We start from the raw sequence: 26,317 nt of genomic DNA on the forward strand, positions 1-26,317 counted from the left end.
CCCAGAATTACTCTTCATGTTCTCTTCAAGGATTTAATAACCCCAAGGGTACTATCTCAAATTCTAAAAGCATAGATAAGTTTTGGCTGGTTTTGATTTTTGTATAATATAGTCATGCAGTGTTTATTAGTCTGGTTTCTTTTAGTCAACATTATGTCTTTGGGTATTATCCATGTTGGTGCAGGTAGCAATAGTTTGTTTATTTTCATAACTTTCTAGTATTAAATTATGTGATATACCACAGTTGATTTACTCATTCTACTGGTGATGAATATTTGGGTTGTTCCCAGCTTTTTGCTGAAATGAATAGTCATAAGTATATGTTGTGATCATTAGAATGTTTGTTTTTGGGGAAGGGTGAATATATTACTCATTTCTGTTGGATATACCAAGGAGTGGAATTGTTGGTAATGCATATATGCAGCTTCAGAAGATACTGTTTAACCATTGTCTGCAAGGTTAGGGTCATTATCTTATAGCCCAAAACTCTCTGTACCAGTTCATATTCTCACTAGCACTACAGAAGGTTTTGGTTGCACCACATCCTCACCAACACTAGAATTATCTGTATTTTTCATTTTATATGAGTGGGTTAGTAGGCATGTCAATCTGGTTTTAATTTTCACTAACTTGATGATCACTGGAATTGAGCATCTTGTATCACAGCCATTGGTCATTTGGATATAATATTTTGTGAATTGTCTATTCAAGTCCTTTGCCAATCTTTCCATTGGATTATATACTTAAAAAATTGATTTGAAGATGTTCTTAGTTTATTCTATATAAGTCTTTTGTTTTATGTGTGTCTATGTGTGTAAATATTTTTTACCACTGTGTCTTGGTTTTGATTCTATGTTTTTAAATATTGAACATCCTTAAGCCTACTGTAATAAAACTTATACACTTAACTCTATTATCAATTTTATCATTTTTTCCTTTATGTAAAACTAGTGTGGTCTATGTCCTGATTAATAAATCATTGATTCTTCCAACAAAAAATCCATTATTTATATTCTTAATCTCTTTGTTTTCATTTTAATATTTTGGCCTACAATTCTTCTGAGATTTACTTCTCTGTATGGCATGAGGTAGTTGTCAAAAATTGCAATTTTTCTATATGAATATTAAATGGAATCAGTAACATTTATTCCCCCTGGCCCTGCAATGTCATCTTTGTCATGTGGCCAAATGAATGTGGGTCTCTTTTTGGACCTTCATTTGTTTATTTTGCCTATTTGTCTTTTTTCTTTTTTTTTTGCCAATATCACACTGTCATATTTACTGCAGTCTGACAATAAGACATGATAACTGGTAATGAAAGTCCTTCTGCTTTTTTCTCCTACAAGAATGCTTTGGCTATTCTTAGGTCTTGGCATTTCTATACAAATTTTAGAATCGGATGATCAATTTCCACCAGAATGAAAACTTGTCTGGGATTTTGATTGGGAGTGCATTGAATCTATAGATCATTCTGTGGAGAATGACCATCTTATACACTGTTATTTCTTACAACTCTTGAGCATGTTGTATGCTATCTTTTATTTATGCCTTCTATAATTTCTGTCAACAAAGTTTTGTAGTTTCCAGGACACAGGGTTTGTACATATTTTATTAAATTATTTCTAAATAGCTTCTGTTTTATGCTGTTATAAAAGTTATATTTAAAATTTTTATATTATCTTTTCTCTTGCTACGATATAGATAAGCAATTGATTTTGGTGTATTGGCCTTGTATTTTGTGACCTTGTTATAGTCACTTGTGAATCTCAATAATTTGTCTAGATATTCTTTTGGATTTGCTACATATGTAATCATATATTTCATAAATGATGGTTTTATTTCTGCCTATAACATCCTTCTCCCTTTCACTTCTTTTTTCATGCCTTTCTGCACTAGTTGAGACCTCCAGACAGTTTTGTCTCATTTTCAATTTCTGAAAATACTTTCAACGATTTACAATTAACTACGATATTTGTAGACACTTTTTCTGAAGCTCTTATGTAGAACAGAAGACCTCATCTGTTCCTACCTTACTAATAGGATTTTTAAAGTAAATGATATTTAACTTTGTAATCTATTGATATAATTTTATGTATTATTCATCTTTTCTGTTCATGTCGATTATATTAATCTATTTTTTATTGGTAAAACACCATTACAATTCATGCAATAAAACCCATCATTTTAATATATTGTTCTATTTGATTTGCTAATATTTTGTTCCGGAACTTTTTTCACCTGTATTCCTGAAACAGGTTGATTTAATGTGTGATATTAATTTTTTGTAATATTTTGCCAGATTTTGATACCAAGGTTATATTGACCTCATAAAAAGAATGGAAAGTGTTTCCCCTGTTTTTTAACCCTCTGGATGGGTTTATGCTGGATTGGCATTATTTCTTCCTTAATATTTGGAAGAATTCACTGGCGAAGTCAACTTGAAAGAGTGTTTCTTTCTGCAACAGACAGGACCTACAGACCTATTTTGTTCCCGATATTGGCAAGTGGCTTTTCTCTTATTTTACTTGATCAGCCCTGTAAGTGATTAGAAATTTTAATCTTCAAAAACAGAAAGCAATTTTGTGTTTTGTTCGATTTCTCTGTAGTGTGTTTGCTTTCTACTGTAATTCATCGGTTTCTGCTGTTTATTACTTCATTCAGTCTAATTTTTGGGTGTAATGTGCTGTTTATTTCTTTTGCTTCTTAAGATAGAATCTTAGATATTGATTATCAGCTCTTTTCATTTTTTAATGTAAGAATTTAAGGCTGTAAACAAGTCTTTAGAAACAATATTTGGTATTTCAAAAGTTTTGATACACTGACTGTATCATACTCTATTTAGCACATAAGATTTTCAATATCCATCGTGACTTATTTCACTCACGTATTATTGAAAAGTATATTGCTTAATTTCCAAAAGTTGGAGATTTTATAGTTATTTATGCTATTATTTTACAATTTAATTCAGTAGTGGCCAAGTGTATATTCTCTGAATTATTCAGTTAGTTAACATTTGCTAATAATAGCTTTTAGTATATATTGAGTATGCATTTAAAGATAATATACATTTTATGATATTTGTATGCACTGGTCAATTTATGACAATAAGTTATTTGTTGTGTTTAGATATTCTTTATTCTTACATGTTCATTTGTTTTATTGTCTAGGAAGATTGGTGAATTAAATTCTTTCCAGTGATTTTGGAATTGTTTCTCTTTTTTTCTTCTGCCAACTTTTCTCTATCTATCTGTCTATCTATCTATCTATCTATCATCTATCTATCATCTATCTATAATCCGTCTATAGTAACATGTTAAGTTAGTGGGTATATACAAATTTATAATTTTATATGCTTCTGTTAGTTTGACGTTTTATCAGCATTTCTCTAGAAATTTAACTAGTCTTAAAAATCTAGTTTGTCTCACATTAATGTAATATCTAGCTTCTTTTTGAGTAGTGTTTTTATAGTATATCTTTTTCACATCTTTTTACAATTTGGCTTTCTGTGTTCTTGTATTTAAGATATGTTTCCAATAAACAGCATAGTTAGGTTTTATTTTTTAATCTTTTACTCAATATTTAATCCCTTTTAATTTAATATAATTACTGATGGGGCTTTGATAGGTATTAGCATACTATTTGTTTTCTATATAATCTACCTGTTTTATATTTTTTTGTGTCTTTTCTTATCTTCTTTAGAATTAATCAATTATTATTCACGATTCCATTTTCCCTCTACTACGTTGTTAGTTATACGTTTCTTTTTTTTTGTCTTATTGTGGATAATTATTAAAACATGCGTATTTGAATATAAGTTATTACTTTCTCACTGCCCAGACGATGTAAGGATCTTGGAATAGTTTGACTCAATTTATTCCACTCCTGCCTTTTGTGTTGTTATGATACATTATAATTCTGTATACATTGTAAATCCCCCAAGCCGTAAGTATGATTGTTATCTAACATGGATATTCACTTATATTTACTTGTATACTTATCCTTCTTTTATTCATTTTCTTCTTCATTTTTTTCCGTTGAGATAATTTTTCTTCTATCGGATTTTTTTTTTAGTTTAGTTTAGCTAGGAACAAATTCTCTCACCATTTGTTTATGTGAAAATTTTTATTTCATCTTAATTTTCAAAGGATATTTTCTCTGGGAATAGGATTCTCTTTGATCAGTTAGATATTGTTTCATTGTCTTTTGGTTTTATTGTTTCTTTTATGAATGTATTGATGCTCTTTTAAGGCAATGTTTCTATTATTGTGACTATTTGTATGATTGTATTTTTGTTCTTATATGAAGCAGCTTTACTATTATATCTATCCTTCTCAGGTCTATCAGAACTTCTGAACTCAAGTGTTGATGTGTTCCATCATTTTTGGAACATTTGTGGCCATTGTGTATTCAAATACTGCTCCTACCCCATTCTCTCCGTATTTTTCTTATGAGATCCAATTATATGCTTATTAGATCTTTACACTGTCTTACATTTCTCTTCTGCTTGTCTGTATTTTCATTTTTTCTGTACCTCAGTTTGCCTGATTTCATTAACTCATTTTCCAGTTTATTATCCTCTGTTCTACTGTCTAGTCTTCTTTTAGACACATCTTTGAAGTTTTTCATTTCAATTATTATATTTCTCAGTTCTAAAATTATTATTTATTTATGTTTACATATTCTAATTTGCTGGTGAAATTCTCAATTTTTTAATCTGTTTTCTCTTTTCCTCTATTTCTTTTAATATATTAATTATATTTACTTAGACGTTCTTGCCTGTTAATTTCTAATGTATTTATCATCTGTTATTCTTTCTTTCAGTTTTTAATCTTATTTTAAAAATTCATGTATTCTTGTTTTTGCCTGTCTGGTAATTTATAACTGAATGTTTGTCATTCATAAATTTTTGTCACTCTGGCTTCTCCATATGATATTATCTTCTTGCAGAGAGGGTTAAGCTTCACCTTTTTTTTTTTTTTTTTTTTTGGCCAGGAAGACAGAGTGAATAAAGTGAGGGCTTGATTTAATCAGGGGCTGAGCTAAGTTAGGATCAGTTACAGCTTTGATACGATTTTTTTTTCTACTTCTGGCTTGTTCTCATTCATTGAACCCACCTACAACTTTTGTAGTAAAACTTAGTTTATTCACTTAGATTATTCTCTCTGGTAGGCTGTGAAATGATTTGTTGTTGTTGTTGTTGTTTACTCAATTTGGCAAGAGTGCAGAAATCTCCCATCTGTTTTTCAGAAGCTGTTCAGCTTCTTGGCTGTCACCTGTGTAGCTTCAGAAAATGGCAAATATCTGGTGAGGAAAATTTGTCAAGTGTCAATGTCATTCTATCCCTCCCTTCTTGCCAGGATCTTATCCCCACAGGTCTCAAATTTCATCTTTAAGCCTTGGAGTCTACCAAAACTCTGCTCTTTTCTCTGTCCCTGGAGTTTGTTCTGCTGCAGGAGGAAATCCTGGATTATCAGACGCTTATCCTGAAACCAGAATTGGCAAATATCCTCAGGAAAAAACTATGATCAGTCTAAGAGCTGGTCTTAGACTGTGTCTCCATCCAAAATCTTGAGTCTCCCTAGTCCTATTAATGCTTGAAGTTCACCAGTGCTTCCAGGCTTCTATAACAAAATACCATAGACTGAGTGGTTTATAAACAACAAAAATTTATTTTTCACAATACTGGAGTCTGGGAAGTCCATGACCAAGGAAAAAGGTGTCTGTCTTATAGACAGTGTCTTTTCACTATGTCTTCAAGTGGTGGAAAGAAAGAAGGACCTCCCGTGGGTCTATTTGATAAGGGTAGTAAACTCATTCATGAGGGTTCTGCCCTCATGACCCAATCACCTCACAAAAGGCCTCATCTCCTAACACCATCACCTGTTGGGTGAGGACCTCAACATATAAATTTTGATGAGAACACAAACATTCAGACCATAGAACACTTGTATAATTTTAATTAATAAACTTTATTTTAGAGCAATTTTAGGTTTATAAAAAAATTGAGCAGAAAATACAGAGTTCATATGCACTTAAAAAAATCACCGTTTATTGTTCTCAACAGGAATGTTGGTCGATTGCAAGGCATTCCACCATGCCAATAACTGGAATTACATCTGATGCAATATCTCTCAAGGTGATCAATACATTCAAAAGGAAACACTTAAAATCTAACACAAATTCTCCAAGTTGTAAATATACACATATATTTAAATAAAAAACCAGGAAAATATTTTCAGCAAAAGTAAAAAGGGTGAATATCTATATATGGATATTGTATATATCTATACAAAGAGGTCATAGAAGCTAATAATTAAAACATTAATATCTCAATAGCTAGTAGGATAGTTTATTAAAAAGTTTTAATGAGGAGGTAAATTTAATAACTAAATGTTTAAGAACCTGCTAGGCTGATGAGCTTATCAAAAATGAGAATGAAAATAAGTATTTTCTTTCCAATCAAATCAGCTCTGATGACTGCTAGACTCTGGACTAGGCACTGGACTCTGATCTGTACTGCTAGCAATTAACTGAATTTTGCTTTAAACTGAAAAACAGTGCCCTGAAATCTTGATGGTACCACCTACCTTACCACAGGAATTACTACCATCTTGAAATTGTTGCTGACTCTGTTCCAATCTACTGGCTTATACTTTGATATTCTCAGAACAAATCAAGCCTGAGTTTGCCATATCTTTTTCGACCATGATTTGGTTTGCTCACCACTATTCTTGGTGTTTACTCTGTGATCAAATGAATTCTTTATACTTTCCCTTCCCATTCCTGATTTTCTTCTCTTTCTATAATAAAATCCTATTATTACTAATATTAAAGTAAATATGGGTTATGATAGTATCCACCATAAATGTGTCAGTGGTAAAACTGGCAATTTCAAACATTGCTAGTGCCAAAGCAAACTAGTAAACTACGTTAGAAAAGCAGAAAAGTATAATGAAAGCAACTAAATATTCAAAAATAAGAACGTGATTAGGAAAATTGTTTATCAGTTTTATATATTTTTATACACATTCACTTTTAAATGACTAACAAAAATATTCAGAATATCATGGATAAAATAAAGACGCAAAAAGTCAAATAAAACATGTAGGGGGAAAATAAAATCAGAGCTAATATTAGCACAAAAAACATACATGGGATATTGTGTTATAGGGTTTTAGAGATAAACTGGCCTCCGCTTTTTTATCTTCCCACCAGCCAAGACGAGAGAAAAGCACAGTCAATTATAATGCCCACAAATGTCTGAAAGATAAAACAGACCAGTTGATTAGAAACAATATGGTTTGTACTGAAACATGAGAGAAATTTCTGCATAGATAAGTTCCCTTCCACATAGATGCAACCATTTTTCAAAAATATTTTGTAAGAATCAAACTCCTTTTTCAAAAAAAGTCTCACACAAATCAAATTCCCATTATTTAAACCAGTAAAATAGATAAAATGGACCTGCTCAGATATAAGGAACTTGGTAGGATTTTCTCGGGAAAGAGGAGTCTAAAAAATAATGAAAAAGTGCAGAGGAAAGAACACCAACATTCAGATTAGGCAGACTAATACAGACACCAATTCAATCATTTACTGTCTGAGACTGAATCTTTTTAAATCACAACTTTCTAAGCTTTGAAATTTAGAATTCCTTCCTTACAGGGTTACGAAGCTTAAATAAAAGACAAAAATTATGTAAAACACCTGGTACATAGAATGTGCCAGAAAAAGATTGATTTCCTTTCTTCTTCTCTGCTTTGGTGATTCATATCTCAAGATTTTCTTAAGCTGATTTTGTTATTGTAATAGATTTCTATATTATAGGCAAGAGTTTTGTAGGCCAGAGTTTATTCGGTAATTAATTAAGTAATAATTAAGGTCCTAGTGCTTATGTCAGGTACTTTGCCAGGCACTGTACTAGGTGCTGGTATAATTATTAATCTTATGATTATTAATTTTCTTTTACAGCTGTAGTTATATTCTCTTTTTCATATATAACGTTAAAGATATGCATCTTCTTTTTTATTGATTTGTATTTTCTGCAGTTTATCTCTTTTAATGGTCTTTTGAAGAGCCCGTGTTCAAATTTAATAATTCAACTTGTTTTTCATTTATAAATTATTAAACTACATTTGTATCTTTATTAATTCTTCCTTGCTTTTCTTATACTCAGTTGGAAGAATTATTTCTAGCTTCTTAACTTGAATGATAAACTCATTCATTTTCATTCTTTCATGTTTAATATACATTCATTAAAGCATTCAATTTTCTTTGGAGTTAGGTTTGGCAATATTTTACCAGTTTTAAACCTTCTGTAATTATACTTTTGATTTCATCTTTTATCTGAGTTAAGAGAAACTTTCTGTTCAGCAGAAGCTACTGGTTGCTCCAGCACCTCAATATCAGTTAATCTCTTCTTATATGGTAACATATTTTTAGCTGAGCACATGACCACCAGCCTAAAGAGTGCTACTTCCCAGGGTCTCTTGTAGCTGGGTTTGCCATGTAACTAAATTCCATGAGGAGATATGAGTGAAAGTGATGGAATGATGAAACGGTTCAAACTCTTACTCTGAAAGGAAAAGTGTGTCTTCCTCACCTTAATGCCTGAAATGCAGACGTGAAGGAGACAGGAGCTGAAGCAGCTACTTTGGACCCCAGGGTGGAGATGGCTGGTGGAGGTGTGTGGAATAAGCAAGTATTAATAGAAGAAGCCTGGGTGCCTGACACCAAGGAGCTGCCCTATGTTTATAAAATAATTGTTCATGAGAAAGAAAGAAATTTCTATCTCATTTAAAACCCTTTATTTTGAAACCCTACATCAGCAACTGTAATTATAACTAATACGGTTAATAATTTTTAGTTACATTGCATTGTTATCAAATAATATATAATGTACGAAGTCTGCCTGGAATATATTGAGACATCTTAGGTTACCTCATAGATGATCAGGTTTTGTAAATAGTTCCTGTATTGTTAGTTTTAAAAGTTATTTAACTGTGTGTGTATGTGTAAGTTTCATATGTATTTACATGTGGTTCAATCTATCTAATCAATCACCTTACTACTTTCCATACTATGCTCTATAAAGCACGCTTCTATGCAATATTAATAGGTTCACCTCAAAATAAAAAGTTAAATGATCCCTGTGTGCTCTACTTCCTGCTTTTATTGTAGTGGTAAATGACAGACTCTGGACCATACTGTCAAATCCTAGCTTCCTTAATATACAGGCTGTGTGAACCAGACAAGTTATTTAATCTTGCTTTTCCTCAGTTTCTATGTATAATACAGAAAATAATAGTACTTATCTGATAGGATTGTTAGGAGGATTTAAGTGTGAAACACTTAGAACAATGCCTGGCAGAGAGTAAGCACATTTTGAAAGAGCTATATATTGAGACATTGCCTATAAGAGGTTCTGAAAAGTAATGAAGTAATGGAATCTGCTTAATATTACTTACCCTAGCATTTCCAAAACTTATTTGAGTGGTCATAACCAGTTGGGGGAAAATAATGTGTTCATGGGAGTATTGGTTTTGGAAATGTTAAACTAGATTACTCAGCTCCGCTGCATATTGGGAATTTTTCACCTAACATGGGATACATGAATGCCATTTAGAAGTTCTTTAAATCCTTGGAAATAGATGAATTCTATGTGTATATGCTTGTTTATCTGTACATATTTTCTGAAGACAAGACCCATGGATTATATCTGACTCTCATATTTCTACATATGTGTTTTTATACTTTACAGAAATATAAGAGACAAAAAATAGGTAAATCTTCTACTGTTTTAATATTCTTTTCTTCTGTTTCTGGTTGATCTCCAAGTTCAGCCTGTACGTTATTATTAGGCTTTTTGGATTTTCATCCTTTTAATATAATTTTAAATTTCACCACCATTCTTTAATATTTTAACTTACTCTCTTACCATTTCATATGAACATTGTCTCTTAACATAGTTTTATCCTCCTTTTATTAAAAATAATGATTTCTTGTGTACTTCCGTGAGTGCTAATTGTATTCTAACAGTATTTTTTTCTGGTTCCTGCAGCAAATCCTTTCAAAAACAAAATTCTTCTACTAAGTCATCCAGAAGCTCTTTTCTTTCTATTATTTTTTATCGTTTTCACGTATTCAAGTTTGGCCTTTATTTTATTTATTTTCCTCATTCTTAAAGAAGACAATAACTAATTACACTTACAGTGTGTCAGTTAAGATGGTGAGCAAACCGTCTTGTCCCAGCACATTTTCCAACAGTGATTCTGGAAAACCTTTTCAGACGTAAATTTGACAGGGAGGATAATACATGCATATTTCCCATACATTTCAGTTTCCATCAGATTTTGCCTATTCCCTTCCTCCTTTGAGAGGACATCTTTTTATGCTCTTGATTGATACTCTGATACTCCATAATAATGTAAATATCTTTGTATAACATGTAATTGACTAGGATGCATACTGACCAGAGGTTTTCTGGGTTCTACAACTTTCTGTTAGGACATACTCATAGATTTTATATATCTGAAAACCATAGTGCCATCTTCAGTATCCTATTTCTAATTGTTCGCTTCTTTAGAACTGAAGTCTGTACCTGAATATGGAAAGCTGTAGTTGGGAGGAAAACGAAACAATATTTAGTCCAATTCAATTAACGGTATCTCAGAAATAGAAAATGGGAAGTGCCTTTCTTCTGGATGAAATAGTCTCTAAGAGCAGATTTCATGACGTTTCAAGGTATGAGCATTTATCCAGACAGCCCTTTTATTTCTCACATCAATAGCTTCAGCTCACCATAGGATAAAACAACTAACTTCCCCTCCAAAAAAAAAAAAAAAAAAATCTGTTTCTCTTTCTGTATTCAAAACTTTGGCTTATATATTCAACTTTCTTCAAGTCTTCCACACTTGAGAACTTGTAAAGTAGCCCACGAAGCCATGTGGTATAGTGTGAAGAGCAAGATGCTTAGAAGCAGATTATCTGGTTTGAAAACCCAGATCTGAGTATGATTTGCCTGAATCTTCATTTCTAGAATGTTGTAATCTATATAATAATTATATCTTCCCTACCAAGGCCAAATAATTTTCATAGTGATTAAATGGGAACTGATACTATTTTGAAATTACAAACTTTAGAAAACAAATATATCAAAATTTTCAGGGTGTAGCTAATACAGTTGTAAAAAGGAAATTAGGTCGGGCGCAATAGCTCACGCCTGTAATCCCAGCACTTTGGGAGGCCGAGGCGGGCGAATCACGAGGTCAGGAGATCGAGACCATCCTGGCTAACAGAGTGAAACCCCGTCTCTACTAAAAAATAGAAAAAATTAGCCAGGTGTGGTGGCAGGCGCCTGTAGTCCCAGCTACTAGGGAGGCTGAGGCAGGAGAATGGCGTGAACCCGGGAGGCAGGTTTGCAGTTAGCCGAGATCGCGCCACTGCACTCCAGCCTGGGCAACAGAGTGAGACTCCATCTCAAAAAAAAAAAAAAAAAAAAAAAAAAAAAAAAAAAAAAAAAAGGAAATTAAGCATCAAATGTCTTTATTAAAAAAGAAAGTTCTCAAATTAATGTTATAAATTTCCATCTTAACAATACATAAAAAGAGGTACAATTTCAATTCAAAGAAAGCAAAAGAAAGGAAACAATACAGATAAAATCAGAAATCATTGAAATAGGAGACACAAAACCAATAGAGGAAAATCAGTGAAACTGAAAGCTAATTATTTGATGAGATCCATAAAATTAATAAACTTCTTGCCAAACTGCTCAAGTAAAAATAGAACGAACACACAAATCACCAATGTCAGAAATAGAGAGAATATAACTGCAAATGCCATGAAAATAAAGGAAGAAGAAAAAATATTATGAAAAATGGTTGCCAATAGTTTTCATAAATCAATGAAATGGACAAATTCCTTGAAAGACAGAAACCTCCAAAGCTCACTCAAGAAGAAGTAGCTCTGTATCTATTAAAGAATTGAATTCTATTAGTGAATTCTACTGAATATTCAAGGAAGAAATAGTAACAATTCTACATAAATCCTTGCAGGAAACAGATGAGATAGAAAGACATTTAAACTCAGTATTAGGCTAGCATTATCCCGCACCTATACCAGACAAGACCTTAAAAGAAATAAAATTTCAGACAATATTACTCATGAATATAGATGTAAAAACCTGTAACAAATACTAGTTACTAAGATCTTTACCAATTTTATCTGTCCAAACATCTATTTGTATGTGCAATATTTTTATTTCAATCTCTGCAACATCATCTACTTCTTGCTTTCCATTCATTCTGTTCTTGTCCTATTTCAGTCTTATAACAATCATCTGGATTACTAAAACTTTCCAACTTGTCTCCCACACCTTCACTCCATTCTTTTCACTGCCCTCTATCAGAGTTTCCTTCCTAAAATTCAACATCTCTTTTGATAGTTTTACAGGATTATTTAATATAATTAGTATCCTTTAGTCCAATATTTGAAACTACACCACTATACTGTTGTATGCTCAGTTGTGGAAACTCCCTCATCTTACTCCATCTTTCTAATATTAGTGCCTTTACTTCATTATATCCATTACATCAAATCTTAGACTGTTAAAATCTGACTTCTTCCCCAATTTTAATTTCTCCAACTTTAGGTACCAATGCTATTTGGTTTGAACAATTATCATATTTCACCTTATATAATAGCTGAATATAGCATTTTTGTTTTTGTTTACACATATTTGGAACATAGCAGATGATACCAGAGTTTACTCTCTATGGGTGGATGCCTGGCTTTGTAATAAGACTATACAACTTAAGATTGTTGTACAGTATACTTAATGATGCTCTGTCTTCTTGTCATTTAACATAGTATAGTATGCACATAAATGTTAGATTATTAATAAATACTTGTTGATGATGAGATCAGACAGATTTAGTGGTAGATTAGAATAAAGCTTGACATATCTGCCTCTTCTTTCGGATGCAAGCATCATTTGGGAATATTTGAGCTTGTTTCTGTCTCTATTTAGCAGCACCTTTTAAACTGAAACCACACGTCAGTATGTGAAGATTTTCCAAATGCCTGGTTCTGTAATTTTCTTGTCCAATGAATAACAAAAGTATTTTCATACTTGTGGTTAGTTAGTTCATGGCTATCTTTACTTATATCCTTAGTGATCCTTGATCCTATTTTTCCCTTCCCGACTCCAGGCTTGCATAAGCATGCTTCTTCCATACAGTGGAAGAATGTCCTTAATGCATATAACTATGATACTGAGTTTGAATATTTAAAACAGTCTTTTATCTAATGCATACACAACTTGGGGCAATGAAGTTTCCACTCAACTACAAGAAGTATTTATTTTTCCCATTTATTGTAAAAGATACACATCACTAATGTGAATATATACCAGCTCACATGCACAGAGGGAACTCATTTTAGCATAATTTCTTATGCTGCCTAGAAAATTCTTACCTTCAATTTGAGAGGATATAGCTTAAGAAATACCCCTCTAAATATTTCATTTAATAAGTAGGCACTTTCATTCTTTCTTCTATTGTTAAGGTTTATATTCAAAAACCACTTTTAAGAGGTATTACAAAAAAGATAAAAACATTCGATATACAACAAATTACCCTTAATACTTCCCAGGAATCAGATATAATTTGTACACTAGAAATAGAAATGTTGAGTCAAAATATCATAAATCACAAATTTAGAATTTAAATTTTAAATTTAATTTTTATTATTTACCTATTTTTACTTCAAAATAAAATCACCAAAAATGACATCAACATTCATACCTTCTGACTGTGTCTAATTCATAAAATAGAAAAACTAGAATCCATAATTTTCACCAAGTTCAAATAAGCAGCATGCCCAATAGACTTAAAATTAATGGACATATTGCACTTCTTAGAATTAATTTAAAAATATGTATTGAGCACCTACTATGTGCCAACCATTATGCAGGAGGAGATGAGCATTTTCTCAGTAAAATATATAAACAAATTTAGTTTTAATTTTAAAAAGAAACCTTTACTGAGAAAATGTAATCAGTAATTTGTCTCTCAACCTCAGAACAATTAAGTTGTCCCTGTTTCCAAATAAATATCCAATTGGAGAGTTTCCAACTTTCCTACACCTCTATTATATTATGAATAATGTTTCTAGCCCACTAATTTTGCTGCTAATCAAACATTAAAAACAGATTCTTTATACTTTCAGATATGCTTTGAAAAAGGCCCCCCCAACATATGCACCAAGGAATTATAAGTTCATTAGTACACCGTTTTTCAAATCTTAGATTCACAGTTCATTATGCTACCTTAGAGATAAAAATACAATTTTACACTTATATGACAGTAAAAAGAATTAGAATTAACATCTGATTATGAGTTATAATTTTGAAATTAATCTATAGACAGCTCTAATTTAAATATTTCAAATCAAAAACTACCTTTAATATTTTATCACAAACTATACTTTAAACCTAAATTATACCATTTAGAGTAATGCTTTTCAAAAACATGTAGCATTTCTGGATTTTAAAAGAATTTCCATACTTTATAATATAGATTCTAATGTATACAAACCTAAAAATAAATACAGACTTTGCATTTTAGAAACATTCACCATGCTTCTTATTTGATTCATTCTTTACTCAGTTGAAGTTTGTGGCTACGTATTTCTTCTCTTTTTTTCGTTTTCTTTTCTTTCTTTTTTTTCCTTTTTTCCTTTATTCTTTCTTTCTTTTTCTTTTTCTTTTTTTTTTTTTTTGAAACAGAGTCTTACGCTGTCACCTAGGCTGGAGTGCAGTGGCACGATCGAGGCTCATTGCAATCACGCCTCCCAGGATCAAGTGATTCTTGCGCCTCAGACTCCGGAGTAGCTGGGACCCCAGGTACGCGCCACCATGCCCGGCTAATTTTTTTTTTTTTTTTTTAGTAGAGATAGGGTTTCGCCATGTTGGCCAGGTTGGTTTCATACTCCTGAGCTCAAGCAATCTGCTCGCTTTGGCCTTCCAAATAGCTGGCATTACACGCGTGAGCCACTGTGGTTGGTCATGGCTACATATTTCAATGGGAGATGAATTACCTGTAATCCAGTGATATGACATAACACTACAAATCACAGAAGGACATACAACATCAATTCTGGCCATAGAAAATGCCTGAAGTAGTTATCATATGCCACTAAAGCACAGATCAGCACTGAGACCAATTCATGAAATTTAAGCACTAAGCCCTCTAAAACACTTTACCTAATTTGGAAAGACTTCCCCCAATTTCAGTAAAGTTTTATAGAACAATATATCCAAGTTACATGTTAGAAGGAATCCAAACCCAGCTCATCCTCCTAGAAATATAAATTGAACAGACCTTATGGATCTGCTTTTCTCGCACTAACTCTGGCCATAACTGTTTACTAGGCACTGTGTCAGACCATTAGATAATATATTTGTGTATAAACAAATTATTTGTTTACAAAGCCTATAGTGGTAGTAAATCCCAACAAGATATTTTTCTCTTAGTTCTTGTGATACAGTCTATGCAACTGCAAATAACAATATGAAGTACATTGACATAAGATACTCTAAAAGAAATTTAGGGCTAAAATAAGAATTGGGGAGGATTTTTTCATTTTCTTTTTCATCCTGACTCAATTATTTCTTTAGTACCCAACTGATTTTTTTTCTTAAAAATCTTTTCTCCTCACAAGGAAATACAGCTAAGTACATAAGATAATGCTCTGCTATTTACTTTCTTGGCAGAATATTAAAAATCATGCTCAGAATAAAAAATCGAAAAGAGAAAAACACATATAAACATATACATTCACAAAAATATTGCTAAGGAAAGTCGTTATAAAATGTTCTTCAGGATATCAAAGGTCATGCATGTAAAAACCATACATCTCTTTATTTAATATATCATGGATGAACTCAGGGGATCATCAAAGTTATTTGATTAAATAATTCGATATTTGGTCAAGAAAATTTGATATTATTATGACATCATATGAAAACATTTGACTAAACTGCAAAATAAGTGTACTTACTGCCATTTATTTCATCATTTTACATTTGAAAATATAAAATGTGAACTAAAAAAAATCTCTTTTGAATACTGGAGAAAGCTACTGAAAATACTGGATGTCAGGAAGTCTTTTAAAGATTTTGTCTAATCTTTCCCTCTTCTACTATGAATTGCTGCCAAATTCATAATTCTAAAACATGACCTAACCATGTAATTTCCTTGTTATCTTTGAGTAATTTCATAAAAATCCTTTTCACCAACCAGTGTGATTATAAACCAAATCCTGTGTACCCTTCTAAGATGGCGGCTTCCTCCACTAGAATGTTTTTGTTGTTCTTTTATGCCTGGCTCATTCCGACCCTTTCCTTCCTATCAGTTCCTGAAACTGAGTGTGTTGCATCTTCCTTGTATCACACAGCAAGTCCAAATTTCTCCCTTGCTTGACTTATTGTAATAATTGGAAATTATTCCTTGAAAGATTGCATGTCATGATACCAGTAACACCCAGTAAATTAATATGTTCCCAAAGTTCATTGATAAGTTACTTGTTGGAAGTTGAAGAATTCATTTGCCTAAAAAATGCTAAGTATAATTAATATTCCAGCCATATTTTGGATAATCTGAAATGTAGCTGAAACATATTACTGATAAAAACATAATTTCCAAAATTCTTATGAAAAGATGTATACCTGTAATCCCAGCACTTTGGGAGGCCGAGGTGGGCGGATCATCAGGTCAAGAGATAGAGACCATCCTAGCCAACATCATGGACCCCTCCACCGTCTCTACTAAAAAAAAAGAAAAAAGAAAAAACCCACAAAAATTAGCTGGGCGTGGTGGCATGCACCTGTACTCCCAGCTACTCGGGAGGCTGAGGCAGGAGAATCACTTGAACCCAGGAGGCAGAGGTTGCAGTGAGCCGAGATCATGCCACTGCACTCCAGCCTGGCGACAGAGAAAGACTTCGTCTAAAACAAAAAAAAAGAAAGAAAGAAAAAAAAGAAAAGATGTAGTATACCATAATCCAGCTCAACAACTGGAAGTCAAACGTTCATCACTCCTTCATTTTCTATTTTTTTGTGCTTCCTTGTCAAATTATGTAGTGCTGGATTTATAGCAGGTGCCATGGTTTTTTTATTGCTTCAAAACTAAATTCTCAAACTTACTGGCTTGAAACAACAACTATTTAATTTGTTTACAATTTTGCAGTCTGTGCTGGACTCAGCAACTGATTCTTCTGCTTGTCTTGCTGCTGGTCACTTCTGTGGGTGAATTCAATTGGTAACTCTGCGGTGGGCAGGTCGGGAAGTTGAGAGAGCTAGGCATCTTTCTTTTTCCATGTAGTCACAGGTTCTCTCATTCTGCTTGGTGCTTCTCACATGCCCTTTCCAGAAGCATAGCTGTATTTCTGCCTGGAGGCTCAGAGCTCCTATGAGTGCAAAAGTGAAAACTTCCAGACCCTTTAAAGCTTGGTTCTGGAACTGGCACTCTGACATGTTCTTTTGATTAAGCATGTCATTGGTCCAGCCCAGCTTTGATGGGAAAGAATTATACAAGGGGATGAATACCAGGAAACTTGTTCACTGGGGGCCATGAACGGAACAGACTGCCAGAACGCTTAATCACTACTTACTGAGTTGGCTGCGAGAAATATAGAACAATGTATTCTATTCTTTAATTGTTGGGGGAAAATGAATTTAGCATTTTGGTAACATGCAAAAATCAACTAAATGGAAATTAAACACTTTGGTATGTACAGAGTGTGACTTGGGTTTTTGTTTTGTTTTGTTTTGTTTTTTTTGACAAAGTTCCACTTCACCACAATATCCTACCAATGGGAATTAAATTAAGAAATTTTCATTTTTTTCTGCGTTAATTCCTGGTTTATAATGCTGAATAATACTTTAGAATACTATCCCACATAATTGGAATAAGGATGCAAAGCACTTGCTACTTTCTCCTACCCAAATATTTCATTTTATGTTAGCCTCAATTTCATAATTTTATGTGACCTCAGAAAGCAATTCATTAGCATCACAGAGAAAAATAATTAGTCAAAGCATCCCAAATAATGAGCTTGCCAGGTTAATGTTTAAAGATACCACAATTACTTGTTATTTTTTAACCACAATGCAAATGTTAGTCCTAACAGCTTATAATGAATAACTTCAGAGTAAAGTGGGAACTTTAACACCTCCTTCAAATTCCACCCTGTCCGTACCTTTATAGGAAAAAAAATTGTGCTGGTTAGCATCTTTTGACTGCAAAGGCCACTCAGTAAGGTAATCTAAATACTGTTAGATAGTCAGGATGAAGATGCAAAATATAAATAAAAACAACAGTCTCAAAGACTGTGACATTTATAGGTCTCAGAGATTATTTAAGTCTCAAAATATTTCTAGGAAGGAGATCTTATCAGTCCCAGAAAGTTGTCAGTTAACCACTATTTCCTTTCCATACTTGTTTTTTCACTTGCAAATTTTGAACTCTACCTTCTATCTTTTCTGTCTTTCAGTTTCTGTTGACTCCTACATTTGTCTATTAATTTCATCTGGGATGTTCGGTGACATTAGGAATAGAACATTTCTTAATAGTGCAAGACTCTTTCACACACTGCACAATATTGATTCATCCTCAGACACTAAATGCTTGTGGCACACATGGTCATTGTGACACCTGAAAGTACCCCAGCACCTTGTCATCTCCCCTAGAAGGTGCAATAATCATTTGCACTCAGGGAAGAATAACATAGAACAACATGAGTTTTCTGTTTCCTCTCTGGCTAACAACTAGCTAGCTATCATTGTTTGTAACAGATGAGAGTTCACAAATATTGGTTGTTTTAGATGATTACATTTATTTGATTGACTAAAAATTAAGAGAACATAATCTTAACACATAATCCAGTAATAGTGCTTCTAGGTGCTTACCAAACTGATTTGAAAACTTATGAACATACAGAAACCTGCATGTGAAGCACATGATCATTAGTCATTAGAGAAATGCAAATCAAAATCTTAATGAGATATCAAATCACACCCATTACATGGCTATAATAAAAAAGATGAACAATAACAAGTGTTAGTGAGGAGGTGGCAAAATTGAAACTCTCAAACATTGCTGGAGGGAATCTAAAATAGTACTGCTGCTTTCAAAAATAGTTGGGGAACTCCTCAAAGAGTTAAGCAAAGAGTTACCATATGACCCAGCAATTACAGTGATAGATATATATCCATGAGAAATGAAAATATATGTTTATGCAAAAATGTGTACATAAATGATTATATCAGCATTATTCTTAATAGCCAAAAGTGGAAACAATTCAAATGTCCAACAACTGACGAAAAGATGAAGTGTGGTATATCCATATAATGGAATAATATGCAGACATAAAGTGGAATGATTGACACATGTTTACAACATGGATGAACCTTGACAACGCTGTGTTAAGTTAAAGAAGCCAGACACAAAAGGTAATGTATCATTTGATTCCATTTGTAGGAAATGTCCAGATAGTCAAAGCTATAGAGACAGAAAGTAGATTACTGGGTCGGAGGGAAGGGAGAATGGGAAATAATTGTTGGGTACATGGTTTTGGGTGCTGAAAATATTCTTGAATTAGATGGTGATGATGGCTGCACAATACTGTGAATGTACTAAGAAACACTGAAATATACATTTAAAAATACATTTTAAAAAGATGAATCTGATGGTATGCAAATTATATCTAAATTAAAAAAATTAAATGATAAAGCTGCAAAGCAAATCTGCACGAGTTTTTAGAAGTCTTATATATAATAGGCAAAAACTGAAAGCAACCAAGATGTCTTTCGGTAGGTGAAAGGTTAAACAAACTGTTGTCTATCCAAACAATAGAATACTATTTAGTGATAAGAAGGAAGGAGCTATCAAGTTATGCAAAAATATGCATGAACCTTACATGCATGTTAGTAAGTGAAAGCAGTTAGTCTGAAAGGCTACATAACTTACAGTTCAATGTATATGACATTTGGAAAGGGCAAAACTATAGATTCAGTGAACAGACCGGTGGTTGCCAAGGGTTCCAGGAGAGGGCAGGTTTAAATAGATAAAATAGAGGGGATATTTTGGGCAAGAAACTTTTCTATATGCTATTATAATGGTGCATACATATTAAATGGTATGGCATACATATTAAAGGGTGCATACATATTAAATGGTGCATATATATTAAATGCAATTTAATTTGACAATTAAATTGTCAAAACCCATAGAACTTTATAGCACCAACAGTAAAGCTTAACACATGTAAATTAAAACAAAATCATATAGGAGATTAAGAAATCCCATGATGGAAGGCAACATGTGACAGAAGAATCTAACTCTACTACAAGTGGATGAAATAACCTCACTGAAGAAAGTAGGGAGAAAGGTACTGATGGAAGCAACTTCAGAAGTTTGTGGAGTCCACAAAGCTAGTGACAAAAGACACGGTACCTAAGCAATGTAGTATAGTTGACAAAGTTGTTTCCCGCAGGGTTATGGCTTAACAATTCTGACACTACCATACATATACACTGGAACTGAAGAATTAAGTAAATGGATGGTGGAAGCCAGGTTTCTCACTGTTGGAGTGGGAAGTTATAAAAACACTAGGGGTGGTTAGAATGATCAATGTGGCAATGGGTTAAAGTTAGAGACATTAGTATGAACTCATGTTTAATTTAGCACATTATTTAATTTCCTCTATATATTACAGCGGATTATGGAAATATTTACAGATAAGTGTGCACACAAGGGTTAGTATACATAAATTTGTTTTTGCTCTGTCAGCTGAGAAGACCTAGAAAAATGACACTCCAATAGCAATAAGCACACCTAGTGCCCAGATCTTTGTTTCTAATGTACATTTCTCCAATTGAAGGAAGCAAGTTACCTGGGAAAATGGTTGATTCCAAAACTGAGGCTAGGAATATACAAGATAAGCTTGGGGCATATTGTAGTGCCAAAAAGTAAGGAAGTGTTAAAACACACATACACACACACAGAGACACAAACACAGACACATAATGATGAGTGAAGGAGGCATATCAAAGGGACACTGGAGCCAAATGAAAAAGCTCTCAATGTCAAATGCTGGAAAAATTTGAGCAACAATAAAAAAAAAGTAGTGTGGATTATAACTCAAAGTATAAAATAAACATCCATCAGTCCATATTAATATAAATAAATAATTGAATAAGTAAATAAATACGGGAGAATAAACAGAGCTTTTATGCGGAATTCCAAATAATCTATGTAGGTACTTGGCTATAAGGAGGGGGAGCACAACTCCCCATCCTCTGTCCCTACTACATATCCAAACCCTACCTTTTTTTCAAAGCACAAATCAAACTCTACTTATTTTATATTATTCTCCAATCTGGTCACTCCTCCCTACCACCACTGATCTTTCTTATTATTTTTTTTTCTTTTTTTGAGACAGAGTCTGACTCTGTCGCCCAAGCTGGACTACAATGGCATGATCTTGGCTCACTGCCACCTCCACCTCCTGGGTTCAGGTGATTCTCCTGCCTCAGCCTCCCGAGTAGCTGGGATTACAGGCACGCACCACCACACCCAGCTAATTTTTTTCTATTTTTAGTGGAGACAGGGTTTTGCCATGTTGTCTAGGCTGGTCTTGAACTCCTGAGCTCAGGGAATCCACCCGTCTTGGCCTCCCTAACTGCTAGGATTACAGGCATGAGCCACTGCGCCCCGCTGATCTTTCTTATTTCTAATGATTATTTGTGGTCTTCTCATAAGGGACTTCACTCTAAAAAATACACTATGAAAAGAAATAGAAGAAGAGAGTAATTTTATAGTGGAGAAACCTGACAAACAATATCTCAGCCAGGTGAACAAATTTAATATCAACAGTGATAAATCATATTGCTAGCACACACTTGTATTATGATGGGATAAAAATGGAAGTTTCCTTCTGAGGTCTTCCTCCTAAAAATCTTTAGCCAATCTAATCATTAAGAAATACCAGACAAATCTAATTAAGGGATTCTACAAAATATCTGAATAGTACTACTCAAAGGTCATCAAAAACAAGGACAATCTGAGAAACTGCCACAGCGAAAAGGAACCTAAAGAGACATGTCCAGTAAATGTAGTATGGTACACTGGTGGGATCCTGCACGAGTGAAATCTATTAGGTAAAAGCCAAGGAAACCTGAGTAAAGTAGGAACTTAGTTAATGATAATGGACTAACATTGGTTCATGAATGTAATATTCGTACCATACTAATGTAAAAAGGTATAATAATGGAAACTGAGTGTGAGATGAATAGGACCTCTCTGTACTATCTTCGAAACTTTTCTCTATATCTAAAACTATTCTAAAATTAAAAGTCTATTAAAAGTAGAGGGATCGTCTAGGGATTATACACTGTCACTATTAAACTTTACTCTTCCACTGCATTTTCCACTCTTTTGCTGGTCATTCCACTCTAACATTTTATGATGGCTGTGGCTCCCGTGGAAGATGAACTTCCTCTTTTCCTGGCTTAGTTGTGAGAGACACTCGCCAAGATCCTTGAAACAGCGAAATTGAGTGCTAAGTCTTTACAGGGACCCACAGAGGCTTCTCCTTCTATGAACCTACATATTCAGGGGGCCTCTACTCTGTGGAACTTGTACTTCCTTTCTCCTTTCCACTCCTTCCCATTTCCCAAACAGGAAACTCTCTCATTAACCCCACCCACTCCAACTGCCTCCCAAAACATAAGCCCTCCACTATCCTGGTCCTGTTCTCTCTCATGAAGTGGATTAATGTCTCAAGAAGAAGTGCTTATTGGGTTGCAAAACTATACACAAAAATGAAAAAATAATCTATTCATCTATCTTTGCTTGATGGGCAGCATGATTAAAAAATGACTCATTAGAAACACAGTGGCGAGTCTTCCTTCTTGGAAACTGGATGTAGAAAGGGAGGGAATTACATTTACAAGAAGTGAGTCACCTTCCTCCAATGACAGACAAAATGGCTCTTCTAAAGCCACAGCTAACCAGCAAATGAGCACAAATAATAATCCCCTATCCCATCACCAGCACCTCTAAAATACATTTTAAAAATGTATTTCTGGGAACACCTAAGCCTCCAGGTAAAATACTAAGTTAAGAATATGATTGGGATGCATATTATTAAAGAAGAATTTTGGCTCTGGGATTGCAAATAAACACTGGATAGTCAGGTTTTATTAGATAATATAGTTGCATGGTGCAGAAGATGACCACCTTACCCACAGGAAACCTGAGTAGTTAGTCAGCAGGTTTGGCAATTTCTCCAGGAAAGGACTTATTAGTTTGGTAGGCAGCATTATCTCTTTCAATGTGAACAACAACAACAAATACACACACACGCACACACACACACACACATATTTACATACACAAACATATATATGTATCTCTTTCATAGAATGATATTTTGAGGAAAGGTATGCATTTTTCAACTTTTTTTCCTCATTTTTGCCTCTACTCAGTCAGTGGGATCATAGCTTCAGCTGAGAGTTATTAAAACAGAAGACAAGTTTTAGAAAAGTCAAATTTTAGCGTCTTGATTTCAAAACCTGAAGTTACGGTACATTGTAAGATTTGGGAGAATATGCAATCAGCCAATTTCTACACTTCCTATCCTCCCTATCAAGGGAAAAAAACTAGTCACTATTGGGACTCTGAGAAAAGAATCTGAGCCCTGATGTTTTACATCCCCTTGCCAGCACCCCATCTTTGACACATTCAGAGCAGAATATGAGGCCCACACTGGCACAGCAGCAACTGAGAGAGAACACAACGCTTTGAGAGTCTTGTCTTTAGGAAACAGAAGCTTCTTGTACTCATGCAGATGGACCAGCACATAGAATGGGTGATGCTCATCTCATCAGTCACCACACTGGAACATGCAAATGACTAGGGCCCAGGTGCCTCACTCTCCTGCCTGAAATATGGGCACTTTGCTATCCCCTAAATTTAGAAGAAACTCTAGGTGAATGGGAGAAGAAGTATTAGATTGGCTGAGATTTTGTTTTGCCACTTGGCTGATTGAGGATTCAAAATAGAAATCAACTTTTATTATAGAACACGTAAGTTATATTTTGAGTGAACCTAAGTCTGAAGTCTAAAGGCTAGTAACTATTACAGATTTATTAACACTTGAAAAAAGGAAGGATGCCTTTCTTTATACCCCGAACTTTTGAGAAAACACTGCTAAATATAAAACTGAGGGACATCTATTTAAGAAAGAAATTGAGGAGGGTTAATTACATAAAATATCCCATGTGTTCCTTTATAGTCTGCAGACCCCTTACAATTAGGCACTGTAATGCAACTTGTTCTGGCCATTGAACTATGAGTAGAAGTGACATATGTCATTTCTTATTTAAGTATTTTACTTTGAGGTGAGAAATTTCTGCATCTTTATAACCACTTGGACTGAGGAGGCCATATGTTCCTGAAGGTATAATCAAAAGAAATTGCAACCTCTGGCGGCTCAAGTCCCTGTGTATCTGTATAGAGCAGAAGCTTTCTACCAGCCCACATGGGATATGTAACGTGAGCAAGACATACACCTTTGTCGCATTAAGCCTCTGAAATTTCTGGAGTGATTTGTTATTGTAGCATAACCTAGCCTACACATATTAATATTTTAGGGAACATCCAAAATTTAGAATAATATGAATCTACTAAAAATCACATTTCAAGTTAAGTAAAAAAGATAACAAATCAAAATTTCCATAAATTGATATAAATTCAAATGTTGATAGTACAATTATGAGTATTTTGTATTTTCCCCTTTAATGTTTTGTGTTTTATGATTTTATCACATATTCAGAAAAAAAATGTGAATGAAAGTGATCACATATTTCTTAAAACTTCATTACTAGAAAACCAGGATGTGTACTGCATACGGTCTTAGGTAGTGTAATAGGAGGTAGGAAAAATTTTTCTTTCAATTTTAAACCAAGGGGTTCAAACCTCACATCCCTGAAAGCTGCTACCCTAACTCTGTCCTTATTAGTCCTTCAATTCTTCTTTAGGATTGCAACACTGTGGCAATTGAAAATAAAAGGAATAACAAGATCCCACAATTTTATCAGAACATCAAATCAAAGCCACATGCATTTATTTGTTGAACATTTATTCAGTGTACCATGAGGTGTCATGCGATGTGAAGGACGAACAAGAAGTGCATATATCAATTACTGGAATATTACACTCAAAATCTGACCTAGTAACAAAAGACTTAAACAAGCAAGAATTGGTGTACAATAGCATATAAACAGCCTTCCTTTTTTCCACTATATATGATAAAGCACTGAGTTGAATGCACAAACATAATATTTTCTTGCAACAAATTTGATGTATTGTGACAGAATCTCAGGCTAGGTCTTTAATGTGCCTAACTAGGTAGTGTCTTGGGTCAAGGAACTTAAACTCCTAGAGGCCCATTCTCCTGAACTGTAAAATAAGCATAATAATATCTTCTGGATTGATAATTAAGTATCATATGAGTATGTATAATGTACATCATGCACTTAAAGGAGTGTGTGGCATAACATAATCTCTCAATAAATGGTGGCTATTTTTGTTACTCAGTCGCATCATATCGTTTTACTCATGGGGAAAAAAACATGCAAGTTCAAGGTTGGAAATTACACAAAGGCATAAAGCTAAATTAACTCACAGTATACTTGAAAAATAGTATTAGATACACCAAGTACCTCAATAAACATATGAAAGTAATATATGTAGGAAATTGGTTGTGAAAGGTAATCGCTATTTAATTATTTTCCAACCAGAATGCACACTTAACACCTGGGAGTTTTGTTTTGTTTTGTTTTGAGACAGGGTCTTGCTCTATCACCCAGGCTGAAGTGCAGTGGTGATCATAGCTCACTGAAGCCCGGAACTCCTGGGGTTAAACAATTCTCCTGCCTCAGTCTCTCCAGTGGTTAGGAATACAGGCATGCACCACCACACCTGGTTTATTTATTTATTTTTTATAATTTTTAGTAGAGACAGGTCTCACTATGTTGTCCCAGCTGGTCTTGAATTCCTGGACAATCCTCCCATCTCAGCCTCTCAAAGTGCTGGGATTACAGATGTGAGCTACCATGCCCAGCTGCACTTAACACGTTTTGATCTCAACTAACGCCTGGCACTTTCTATCCACTTTCTCATCCGTCCATTTTATTGTCTCATGTGGGTAGGACTTACTTCCGTATACGTTTTTTGTACCCTTCTTGGCATAG

General features: G+C 33.8%; 1 long non-coding RNA gene across 1 annotated transcript in view; it reads left to right on the forward strand.

The window, feature by feature from the left end:
* Positions 1-2,720: 2,720 nt before the first annotated feature.
* Positions 2,721-26,317, forward strand: part of LOC134729602 (uncharacterized) — a 30,651-nt gene continuing 7,054 nt past the window's right edge. The window contains exon 1 of the long non-coding RNA XR_010110825.1: positions 2,721-19,510. This is a non-coding gene — a long non-coding RNA (uncharacterized LOC134729602). The remainder of the gene's footprint in view (positions 19,511-26,317) is intronic.

This window comes from Pan paniscus, chromosome 1 (genome assembly GCF_029289425.2).
Source record: "Pan paniscus chromosome 1, NHGRI_mPanPan1-v2.0_pri, whole genome shotgun sequence".
Taxonomy (NCBI): domain Eukaryota; kingdom Metazoa; phylum Chordata; class Mammalia; order Primates; family Hominidae; genus Pan; species Pan paniscus.